The 12,346-nt window shown below is 47.4% G+C and overlaps 1 protein-coding gene across 3 annotated transcripts in view; it reads left to right on the top strand.

Moving 5' to 3' along the window:
- CXXC1 (CXXC finger protein 1) overlaps window positions 1-8,289 on the top strand; it is a 79,993-nt gene extending 71,704 nt beyond the window's left edge. For all 3 annotated transcript variants that reach the window (XM_030193915.1, XM_030193913.1, XM_030193912.1), the window contains one exon: window positions 8,065-8,289. The gene's annotated coding sequence lies outside the window, so the exon portion shown is untranslated. The remainder of the gene's footprint in view (window positions 1-8,064) is intronic.
- Window positions 8,290-12,346: the final 4,057 nt, after the last annotated feature.

The raw sequence follows: 12,346 nt of genomic DNA, 5'->3' as shown, positions 1-12,346 counted from the left end.
CTCTCAGGACTTGGTGGAGGCCCGTGCGACACTATTAGTGTCCTTCATGTCTGAAACTGATAAAAACTTAATTTTGTACTGTTTTCCAAGAATAGAGTGGTTTTGTATATGGGCCAGAAATTATGGTGTTTTCATGATGTGGGCAGGGTAACCCAGCAGAAACGTAAACCTTTCCTGGATCTCTGCCTGTGAGTTCAACAAAATGGTGGTGAATTTTTCTTGTGATATCCGGTAAACTGGTTAAGTTTCAAAATGTTAGATATGTATTCTATGATTCGATATATTTAAAACACTTCTTGATAATAAATTTCCTTTACAGTTAGTGAATGTGCCCCCTACTTAGAGGCAGTGGTGTGCTGGTAAATTTTTAACAACAGGCTCTCTCCCCGGTCCACCTTGGCGCCCCCCCCCCCCCCCATCCACCTCTGCGCCCCCCCAAAATTGCAGAGCTGGCTATAGCCAGTGGGTGGGGGGGGGGGGGGGCAATGCATTACTCTCTCCAGGAAAAAAAAAATTAAATGATCCCAGGTTCCAATCTAATTCATGTTTAATGTGGGATAAAATGCCATAAATAAGTAAATAAATATAAACTTTTAATGTTGAGCATCTGATTCTCAAAGGGAACATATTCCAAACACTATAATGAAAATAAAATTATTTTTTTCTACCTTTGTTGTCTGGTGACTGTTTTTCTGATCATGCTGGCCCAGTATCCGATTCTGCTGCTATCTGTCCTCTTAACTCCGTTTCCAGGGCTTCCTTTCCGTTTATTTCTTTCCTTTCCTCCTTTCTTCTTCATTTCTGGTCCTCAGCTTCTGCCTATTTTCTTCATCCATGTGCAGTTTTTCTCCTCTCTTCCTTTTCCCTTATCTTATCTCCTTCCTCACTCTTCCCTCCCCTCCATCCATGTCCAGCATTTATTCTCTATCACCTCCTCTCCCCCTGCCCTCCATCCACCCATGGCCAGCAGTGACCCTCCTCTCCCCTGCCCAGCATGCACCCATACCCAGCGACCCTTCTCTCCCCTGCCCTTCATCCACCCATGCCCAGCAGTGACCCTCCTCTCCCCTGCCCTCCATCCACCCATGCCCACCAGTGACCCTTCTTTCCCCTGTCGTCCATCCACCCATGCCCACCAGTGACCCTCCTTTCCCCTGTCCTCCATCCACCCATGCCCATCAGTGACCCTCCTCTCCCCTGCCCTCCACCCATGCCCACCAGTGACCCTCCTCTCCCCTGCCCTCCATCCACCCATGCCCAGCAGTGACCCTTCTTTCCCCTGTCCTCCATCCACCCATGCCCACCAGTGACCCTCCTCTCCCCTGCCACCCCCTCCCGACTTGTTTCACAAATTCTCCTGCTTCCTCCCTCCCGATCCGGTCCCTCACTGACCCTACCTTGGCCATCAAATTCTTCAGGGCAGGCAGTGTTGCCTGCCCGCTGCCATCGCTGACTTTCCTCCGCCGCCCGATCGCGCTTCAAAATGGCCGCCGAGACTTACAGAAGTCTCGCGAGGCCGCCTCTGGAAGTCTCGGCGGCCATTTTTAAAGCGCAAACAGGCGGCGGAGGAAAGTCAGCGATAGCAGCGGGCAGGCAACACTGCCTGCCCCGAAGAATTTGATAGTCAAGGTATGATCTGTGAGGGACCGGATCCGGAGGGCAGAGGGAGGGAGAGCCAGCTCGCCCTTTCCAACAACCAGCTCGCAAGTCCGGGCAAAATTTAACAACCGGATCTTGCGAGCCGGAGCGAGCCGGCTCCAGCACACCACTGCTTAGAGTTATTAAGAGGTACATTATATTCAAGAATCAAGATTGTCATTGTTGTTTAGGCCATAAATTATGTATTTTCTTTGTTGTTGGTTTTTTCCTTTTGAGTTTGACATTGTTAAAAGTGATGTGGATAAAAACTGAGAACATATGCAATGGATAGAACCGAGGGAACAGCAGTATGAACATTTGCTGTATGAAGAAGATTACATCGGAAAGATAAGGCACTGTTTGAGATACATGTAGGAACTACAGTCAGTGGAATGGGGTTCAAGTATCTGAGAAATATGGACACTAATTGAAGAACCGTGGGTTGAAATATTTTCTGTGTGAAAAAAATATTCCTTGTGTGGAAAATGGATATTTGGCAATCGAGTGGAGATACGACACATGGAGGGAAGAATTGAGATATTAGATGTTTAAATAATCCAATGTTTGTTTGAACTCACATGAAGGGTAATAATTAAAGTAGGTATGTGGAATGAATGGTGAGAATGAGAGTGTTGAGTTAACATTAGGTGAATGAGAAGTTTTTATATATTTTTATAATTGAGAATTTTCATTAAAGAAACATTGAAATTATTTAATAGGTGAGGTAGTTACTTGATAATTGATACTTTGTATTGTAACTAGATTAGAGGAAGGATACTCATATAGGGATTTGTAATTTCTGTAAGATCCCCTTTTGTGGACTTTAAGAGGATTATTATATTGTTTTTATCCTATTTGTTTTCCTTTGTGATAGTATGGAAGGGCAGTTTCCTTCCTTTTCCTTTCTATTTTCTGTACAAGTTTGTTGATTACTTGGTTATATATGTATAATCTAATAATTAAAAAAAAATCCCTTTCAGCACAGGACTTCCCATATATAGATGGAATTTTCATGATTTTTCTAGTGGGGGTCACTTTGGCTGAAAACATCAATAGACGTATCAAGATCATCTGGCTAAGAGAGTGGCACACTGAGCACAAGGAGATTCCTCCTCCAATGACACAGCTGGTGGCTTCCCCCTCTGCTGTAACCTGCTTAGGTGCTTATATACATTTAGAGTGATTCATGTTGGCTTTTCCTAAGGCAAAACAAACAAAAAGAGGGGGTAGAACAATGTAATTGCAACAGTTGATCAACTTTGTACAACAACAACAATGACTTGCTATTGTACACTCTTGACTACATCTTTGATGCTGTTTGGTTGGATGTTTCGTTTTGTTGTTTTATCAACTTTAACTCATCAACTTTGAAATTATTTGACTCCTGAAGCAAATGCATGTGGCACGCTGAAATACAGGACAGCTTGTTGCATAAAGTTGATCAACTGTTAATAAACACCCTGTTTTGGAACTACATTGGTCTACCCCCTTTTTTGTTTGGTTTGCCTTATTTTGTTATTGGGGGGGATACTTCTGCTTCTTTTTGCCTAGGCTTTTCCTAAGTCCATATCCCCCACATGCTCCCCTAGCCCATCACCCTCCCCCCTCCCACATATACATATTTTCCACAGCACCTCTCCCTCTATACATTTATCCATCTGAATCCCCCAGTCTCGTTTCGCATTACCACAAATCAGCTTTCACCATTCTGTCTCTGCCCACAATCCCTTCAAACTGGACCTTGCTCCAGTTTTGTAATTCTTTATATATTTTCTGTAGAGGCTGGTTGGTCTCTTGAACAGCTATTTTATTTTCTTCCAGCACCACTTGACTCCTCAGTGAGTTTGAACTGCATGGTGCCCTGATTCTTTCAGTTTTTTGAGTCTCATAAGAAAAGTGGGGGAGTTCAAGCTTAGAGAGATGCATGGCGCAGGTAGAAAATAGAACAATTGTTATGGATATAGTGCCAGCAGCAAGCCTTAGGATAAGGTAGGGGGGAGAGTGCTTATTGGGGAAGAACTGGGGTCATTTTTTTGGATCAGTGGGAGCTGCCACTGGCGCCCTGGCCTTGCAGTAGGTAACACTGATTTAGTACAGCCAGCTAACTACTTTTATTCAGCCTGAGTGGCAAGCAATTCTTTTACATTTTAATTTATTTAGGGGACTAGTATCAAGGTGCATTATGGCCATAAGTGTTATTTGACCTGTAGTGCTAATTAAAGGGCACTTACTGTAACACACAGGAGCTTAGGTTAGTGTAGGTTACATAGTAATGAGATGTAAATGCATGCAAAAATGTCTCAATACTATGTAAATTCAATAATGCAGCTTGTGGTTAAACCGCAAAGCCCCACCACAAGTTGCATTATGGATGGAAAAATACCACCATCATAAATCTAGCATTATTGTTTTCTCCTGGGAGTATTGGGTTGTAACATTATAAGAAATATTTAATTTGGGGAAATTGCTCCAGAGCATTCACTAATATTTATCATTTTATGAACATGTGCTGTATTTATAAGTTTTAAAGATATATTTTGGTTATTTCTCCACCAATTACCAATTAAGGTAATAAGATTCACAATTGCAAGAATAAGAGGAATTAGATGCTATATTATTGGATTACATTAACCTTCATTACCAGGTTTAAAGAACATATGTAAAGAACAGACCATATATTTAGCTTCAAAAGGGGTTTATTTATAATACAGTTTTCAGCAATTGCAGCGAGAGGTAGTTTTAAGAATCTTAGAGCAGAGAATTTGTGCTGCAAAACCACAAGGTAACAGGTCTAGATCAAAGGTTAACTTACAGGGAAAAAAAGTCTTTGTTGCAGAATTGTTGAAGCTGAGAGAGAGTGAAGAAGGAATCCTCTCTGCTGAAGAAGTACTTTTCTTGCAAAGCTGTGATTGTTGCTTGGAGAATTCTTGTCTGGGTGTGTGTATGTATTTCAGCAGAGAGGAGCAGGTCCCAAGAGCAGCAGATCCCAAGAGAGAGCGAGCTGGGCTGTTTCCAGGCTTTTTATGCAGGGAAATATGAGTGCATGTCCTGGATCATTTTCTTCCGGGTTTGCACTGGACCCTGGGTATTTGCACTTGGTCTCATGTTTTATGACATCATAAGACTTCCTGTCTGGGATTTTGCTGACAAATGGTCTATTGAAGCAGAAGGCTTCCTGTTTGGACCTCTGTGGCAGATCTGATAAGATTTGTCTGTGGTAGCCAGCAAATGGTTTTATTTATGCTTCCCTTTTGTCAATAGGTGTGTGGATTCGCACCTCCACAGTTTTTCTGTCTCCTTGTCTCTACTGGTTGTCCTTGATCCTTTGTTCACCCTCAGGAAGCCTTTGATCAGAGGAAGTTTAAAAACCTTTTGAAGCAGTCCCTATATTTGTCAGAGTTTGTTTGAGAATAGTCTTTTGTTAAGGGGGAGGTGAGATCTTTGCAGCAGTACCCTTTTGTCTTTGTTAAGTGTTCCCAGAGGGAGGGGAAAGAGGGACTTGGATGAAAGCCAGACCAGTCCATAATGATTCTGTCCCAATAAGTCTTTAAAAGCTGCATTTTCTATTGGTATCTGTTTCAGCACAATTAATAGTTCTGCTACATATTTCCATAATTCTGACAAGATACAAATCAAGGGGCTGGTGGTTGGGAGGCGGGGCTAGTGCTGGGCAGATTTCGGTCTGTGCCCTGAAAAAGACAGATACAAATCAAGGTAAGGTATACACAAAAAGTAGCATGTATGAGTTATCTTGTTGGGCAGACTGGATGGACCGTGCAGGTATTTTTCTGCCGTCATCTACTATGTTACAAATTAAACTGATATCATAACAGGGTCACTCCTAAGTGGTTGGAATTCTGTGCTTAAAGTGAGAAGCTCCCCTCCCCCCTAGGCCTATTTTCCTAATCCCTGGTATCTAGTGAGTTAGGGCAAAAACAATCCCGCTTGCTTCTGCCCCTCCCAGCACTAAGTTCAAAATGGCACTAGTGACTCCAAGCAATAGTCTTGCAGTATCACCTTTAGAGGTCAAACTGCTATATAAGGGCCAACATCCTGACCTGTAGCAATAATACTGCAAGACTAGGGATTGCTGGTGCCGTTTTGAACCTGGTACTGGGAAAGGCAGATGTGAGTGGGGCTCGCTCCTGCCAAGAACCCACCAGCCAGCAGGAATTAGGAAGGTAAACCTAGGGGGTGAGGGGGATGTCATTGGTGGGGAGTTTCAGGGTAGAGGGGAGATTCTTCATGCCCCAGGGAGATGTCATTGGGGGAGGAGGGGAAGGCTCCTCGTGAGCACTGACCACTTTGAGAAGTGGCCGGGGGACATCAGGCCATAGCTTTTCAGCTTGATGCTCTGGGAAGGGAACAATAACGCTACTTGTGAGGTTGATCGCAAGTTGCATTATTATTGTACCATGGGAGTTAGTAACCTCCGGTACTGAACTACTTGAGGGGTTTCGTGCCTACTCTTAGCCTAACACATTAAGCAGGAAACTATGACCACAGGGGTGTAGACTTTGCAAGTATGGTTCTCACACCAGCAAAAACTGCTTCCTCCTTTTAAGTGAAGTCTGTGCATCCTGGGCTTCCCAGAACCCCAATAGATGGACCTGGTTCCGCCAATGACAGTATGTGGGGGATTCAGGGGAGGTCCATGACTGCACAATGCATTTATGGGCCACAAGACTGATTTTACACAGAAAGGAAATTTGCACCTTACATAAGTATTGCCACACTGGGACAGACCAAAGGTATTGATGGTTGATGACTCCCTCAATAGATTAAGGTGCAGTAAGAATCTGACACTTATTGTACTTTGACACTTTCCCCTCTTAAAGTTTTGAAGTGCCATTCTGTACAAGCTCAAATCAAGCTCTCTCAAGTTCCTCATTTCCCTCCTGTCCCGGACCTGCCCAGGGCTCTTTCTCTCAAGTCCCCCCCTCCCCCGCCCCGCGTACCATTTGAAAAGCAAGCAAGACTTTGGTTCTGCAGCACCAGCGGCATACAAGACTGCCTGTGGCCTGCAACAGGCCTTTCCCTCTGATTCATCCCACCCCTTCTGATGCAACAGACCCAGGAAGAGATACATCTGCAATCAGCATTGGTGAAGTTTATAGCTTTACACCAATTGGTTTCATTGCTTCTGACGCAGCCTGTACTTTTAATTAAATATGACTGAGGCGTATTTTCAAAGCACTTACACTTACAAAGTTCCACAGTAATGTACAGAACTTTGAAAATGAGCCCCCATGAGTCCTGGGAGCTTTGAACAACCAATAAAAAACTATTTTGTTTTTCTTCACAAGGTTTGCTTTCTGCTTTTCTGTTCTACTTTTCAAAAGGTAACTGGGTGGGGGGGAGGGATCTGAGAGAGCCGTGGGCAGGTCTAGGAAGGGAGGGAAAGATGCTTTGACCAGGGGTGGGGGTGGGGATGAACTAAGAGAGAACCGCAGGCAAGTCCAAGAGGGAAGGAAGACGTCAGACAATGCGGAGGGGGATGGGAGGGAATTGAGAGAAAACCACGGATGCCAAACTGAGGGAGAGGAGAATGGAGGGAGGGAAGTGGAGGAAGAAGCACAGATGTTGGACTTGGAGGGAGGGAAGAAAGAGACAGATAATAGACCCTGGAAAGGGTAGAGGGAAGGAAGAAAAAGAGAGAGGTGTTGGACTCAGGGTGTGAGAGAGGGAGAAGAGATATTGGGTAGAGGGGAGGGAAGGAGAGAGAGTTGTGACTGAGGGTGAGAGAAAGGAAGATATTGGGCCTTTAGGCAGTAGCATAGCTATAGGGAAGGGGTCTTGAGGATCTGGACCCCCCACTTTGGGCTTCAGTCCCTCCATAGCTGAAGTACCTGTTCAGTGACTGGTGGGATGGCTGAAGGTCCCACCAGCCAAGGAAATCCACTGCCTGAGTTAGCTCTTTCCTACTCAGATTGCCTCAGGCGAGAGGAAGTCATAAGCGTGCCTCCAGCCACTGATTCTTGCACTCCCCAAGCATGCTCGAGAAGTGCCAGCATTGGTGGCTGGCTACGTCCCCCTGCCTTTAATCGCAAGATTTAAATTTTCTAATCATGTGATTAATCATGATTAAAATTTAAAATCGAACTGCAGCCCTAAAAATCATCTATGAGAACAGTACACTACAGAGAATAAATTATGCCAAAGCAGCATGTACATAAAAAAAGGAATTCACAAAAGTATACATTGTAAAATAAGGCATAAACAAAAACCAAAGTGAAATACATGTATAGAAAAATAATGCTAAATAAACCACAGCATACATGCATAACTTATAAAATTAAATGAAGGAAGCAATGTATCCCAATTTTCTGCTAAATTTACATATATTTAATATTGTTAGTATTCTTGTTCTGACTTACTGTGGTTGAGACTTAACTACCTGTATGGTTTTGTCTTTTATTAAAACAGATGACGCTTGTGGCCCAGTAGGGTTAATGTCCAGGGGCAAATGAGAGCATTTGACTTGGAAATTTTGGACATTAGCACATGCCTTGGGAAGATCTAGGACTTTCGGTATAAAACCAGAACCATGAGAATCCCTCTGAAATCGTCTCACAGATATGGAAAAGCAGTTTTTTCTCCTCTGCCATCACTGATTTTTCTCACTTTTTTTTTAAATAAACGTACATAAGTTCTTGAATAATCTGGTTCCTGTATGCAAGTCTCTTCTTTTTTTCTTTTGTCTGTGTTCAGCAAACTCTGCATTGTTTGTCTTTTAGTGGGGAAGCTAAATGTAAAAATTGACCAGAAAATGATATAAGCATGAGATTTGGCAGAAACATTGGGTATTCACAATGGTAGAAAATGTTAGACTCACAAAACCCCACATTATAAGTGAACATGTATCTGAACCATCTGGGTCAACCCATTATCTAGCCCAAAAAAGGTAAGCCGTTCAAAATCAGTATTGCATAACTTCTACAACATTCCAGTCTCTTCAGTTGGAATTTGATAGTTTAGATGTCTTGAGGCTGTTAGAAAAATTAGAGGAGGACATGGGGGCTTATTTTCAAAGTACTTATTTATTTAGATTTTGCTCTCATCTTTTTTCAGTAGTAGCTCAAGGTGAGTTACATTTAGGTACACTGGATATTTCTCTGTCCCATGAGGGCTCACAATGGAAGGTTAAGTGACTTGCCCAAGATCACAAGGAGCAGCAGTGAGATTTGAACTGGCTACCTCTGGATTGTAAGATCGGTGTTCTAACCACTAGGCCACTCCTCCACTTGCAAAGTTCTGTAGGCTAATATGATACTTTATAAGTCTAAGTGCTTTGAAAATACACCTCATGGTGGTGATGGAGACAATTTTAAAAGGCATAGGTGTCATTTGTATGTGTAAACAGTGTTCTCCGAGGACAAGCAGGCTGCTTGTTCTCACTGATGGGTGACGTCCACGGCAGCCCCTCCAATCGGAAGCGTCACTAGCAAAGGTCTTTGCTAGTCCTCGCGCGCCCATGCGCACCGCGCATGCGCGGCCGTCTTCCCGCCCGAACCGGCTCGTGTTCGTCAGTCTTCTTTTGTCCGCACTCGGTACGGTCGTGTTTTCGCCGTGTCGGGCCCCGCAAAGTCGACCTCGCGCGTTCGTCGTGTTGTTTCAAAAAAAAAAAAAAAAACCCATTCTGTGTGGAAAAAGACTCTTTCGTCTTTTTTCCCCCCGCTATTTTCAGCTTTTTCGCCCCGGTAAGTTTTCTTTCGTTGTCGGGGTAGGCCGCTTTTAGGCCTCGGGTCGAAGTTTTCTTCCCCTTGTTTTTCGGGTGCCTTTTCCGCCATTTCGACTTTTGATCTCGCCGGCGTGATTTTTCCGCCCATGACATCGAAGTCTCCCAGCGGCTTCAAGAAGTGCACCCAGTGCGCCCGGGTCATCTCGCTCACTGACAGCCACGCGTCGTGTCTTCAGTGCTTGGGGGCTGGGCACCGCCCGCAGGCCTGTAGTCTGTGTTCCCTTTTGATAAAAGCGGACTCAGGTAGCGAGATTGGCCCAGTGGAACGTTTTGTTCTCGGGCTCTTCGTCGGCATCGGCACCGGGGGTATCGAGTGCATCGACGTCTTCAGCGTCCAGAACTTCATCCTCGGCCGCCAGTGCATCGAGGCATCGGCCCTCTGCATCGACGCTGAGACATCGGACAGCTGCATCGACGTCGGTGGTACCGGGACCTCGTCGGCTGATGTCGTCGGACGGTGGTGCTTCGTCTGGAGTGCAGGTGAGGGCTGTCCATTCCCCTGCTGGTGGCGGTGAGCCTTCGGGTGGGTCTCCCCCTACCCTGAGGGCTCCTGCGGTACAGCCCCCCCGAGACCGACCTCCTTCGGCCTCGGCCCCGAGGAAGCGACGGCTGGATTCTACGTCCTCCTCGTCGGTGCCGGGAAGCTCCGGTGACATGCTTCGTTCCAAGAAGTCGAAGAAGCATCGTCATCGGTCTCCTTCCCGTGTCGGCACCAAGAGCTCTGGGTCGCCGAGGGAGTCGGCACCCAGCAGGCATCGGCACCGAGAGGACCGCTCACCCTCTGTTCAGGAGGTGTCGATGCGCTCCACTCTGGACAGCCCGGAACAGCCTCCACGCCCGGAACAGGTTCTGACGTCGACGCCTGCATTGACCTCCATGCCTTTCTCTGCAGCCGCTCTGAACGAGAGCCTCCGGGCCGTTCTCCCAGAGATTCTGGGAGAGCTGTTGCGCCCTAACCCTCCGGTACCGGCGGTGCTTGCGCCACCGGTACCGTCGAGCATGGCGCCGGCTGGCCCATCGCCCGAGGTGAGGTCTCCGGCGTCGGTGCCGCGTGCGGTACCGGCTGCCGCCGCCTCCCAGGAGGGCTCCCCGACTACGTCGGCGGAGGGAGCTTCGCCGATGCGGGCGAAGGAGTCTACCTCTCGACGCCCCCATCGTGGACGTGGCTCCACAGAGTCGAGTCGGGCACGGTTGCAGACACAGGTCCGTGAACTTGTGTCTGACACCGAGGGTGAGGCCTCGTGGGAAGAGGAAGAAGACCCCAGATATTTCTCTGACGAGGAGTCTGAAGGTCTTCCTTCCGATCCCACTCCCTCTCCTGAGAGACAGCTTTCTCCCCCCGAGAGTCTGTCTTTTGCTTCCTTTGTCCGGGAGATGTCTACGGCCATCCCCTTCCCGGTGGTTGTGGAGGACGAGCCCAGGGCTGAAATGTTTGAGCTCCTAGACTATCCTTCTCCACCTAAGGAAGCGTCCACTGTACCCATGCACCATGTCCTAAAAAAGACATTGCTGGCGAACTGGACCAAGCCTTTAACTAATCCCCACATCCCCAAGAAGATCGAGCCCCAGTACCGGATCCATGGGGACCCAGAACTGATGCGCACTCAGTTGCCTCATGATTCTGGAGTTGTGGATCTGGCCCTAAAGAAGGCTAAGAGTTCTAGGGAGCATGCTTCGGCGCCCCCGGGCAAGGACTCTAGAACCTTAGACTCCTTTGGGAGGAAGGCCTACTATTCTTCTATGCTCGTGGCCAAAATTCAGTCCTACCAGCTCTACACGAGCATACACATGCGGAACAATGTGCGGCAGTTGGCGGGCTTGGTTGATGCGCTCCCCCCTGAGCAAGCCAAGCCTTTTCAGGAGGTGGTCAGGCAGCTGAAGGCGTGCAGAAAATTCCTGGCCAGAGGGGTGTATGACACCTTTGATGTTGCGTCCAGGGCCGCAGCTCAAGGTGTGGTGATGCGCAGACTCTCATGGCTGCGTGCCTCCGACCTGGAGAATAGAATCCAGCAGCGGATTGCGGACTCGCCTTGCCGTGCGGATAATATTTTTGGAGAAAAAGTCGAACAGGTGGTAGAGCAGCTCCACCAGCGGGACACCGCATTCGACAAGTTCTCCCACTGGCAGCCTTCAGCCTCTATCTCTACAGGTAGAAGATTTTTTGGGGGAAGGAAGACTGTTCCCTACTCTTCTGGTAAGCGTAGGTACAATCCTCCTTCTCGACAGCCTGCGGCCCAGGCTAAGCCCCAGCGCGCTCGCTCTCGTCAGCAGCGTGCGCCTCAGCCAGGCCCCTCGGCTCCCCAGCAAAAGCAAGGGACGAGCTTTTGACTGGCTCCAGCAGAGCATAGCCGACATCCAAGTGTCAGTGCCGGGCGACCTGCCAGTCGGAGGGAGGTTGAAAGCTTTTCACCAAAGGTGGCCTCTCATAACCTCCGATCAGTGGGTTCTTCAAATAGTCCGGCAAGGATACACCCTCAATTTGGCCTCAAAACCTCCAAATTGTCCACCGGGAGCTCAGTCTTACAGCTTCCAGCACAAGCAGGTACTTGCAGAGGAACTCTCCGCCCTTCTCAGCGCCAATGCGGTCGAGCCCGTGCCATCCGGGCAGGAAGGGCTGGGATTCTATTCCAGGTACTTCCTTGTGGAAAAGAAAACAGGGGGGATGCGTCCCATCCTAGACCTAAGGGCCCTGAACAAATATCTGGTCAAAGAAAAGTTCAGGATGCTTTCCCTGGGCACCCTCCTTCCCATGATTCAGGAAAACGATTGGCTATGCTCTCTGGACTTGAAGGATGCCTACACACACATCCCGATGCGATTTCAGCTGGGCACACGTCACTTCCAGTACTATGTGCTACCCTTTGGGCTCGCCTCTGCGCCCAGGGTGTTCACAAAGTGCTTGGCTGTAGTAGCAGCGGCACTTCGCAGGCTGGGGGTGCACGTGTTCCCATATCTCGACGATTGGCT

Source organism: Microcaecilia unicolor, chromosome 2 (genome assembly GCF_901765095.1).
Source record: "Microcaecilia unicolor chromosome 2, aMicUni1.1, whole genome shotgun sequence".
Taxonomy (NCBI): Eukaryota; Metazoa; Chordata; class Amphibia; order Gymnophiona; family Siphonopidae; genus Microcaecilia; species Microcaecilia unicolor.
This window is presented reverse-complemented; position numbering and strand designations above follow the sequence as displayed.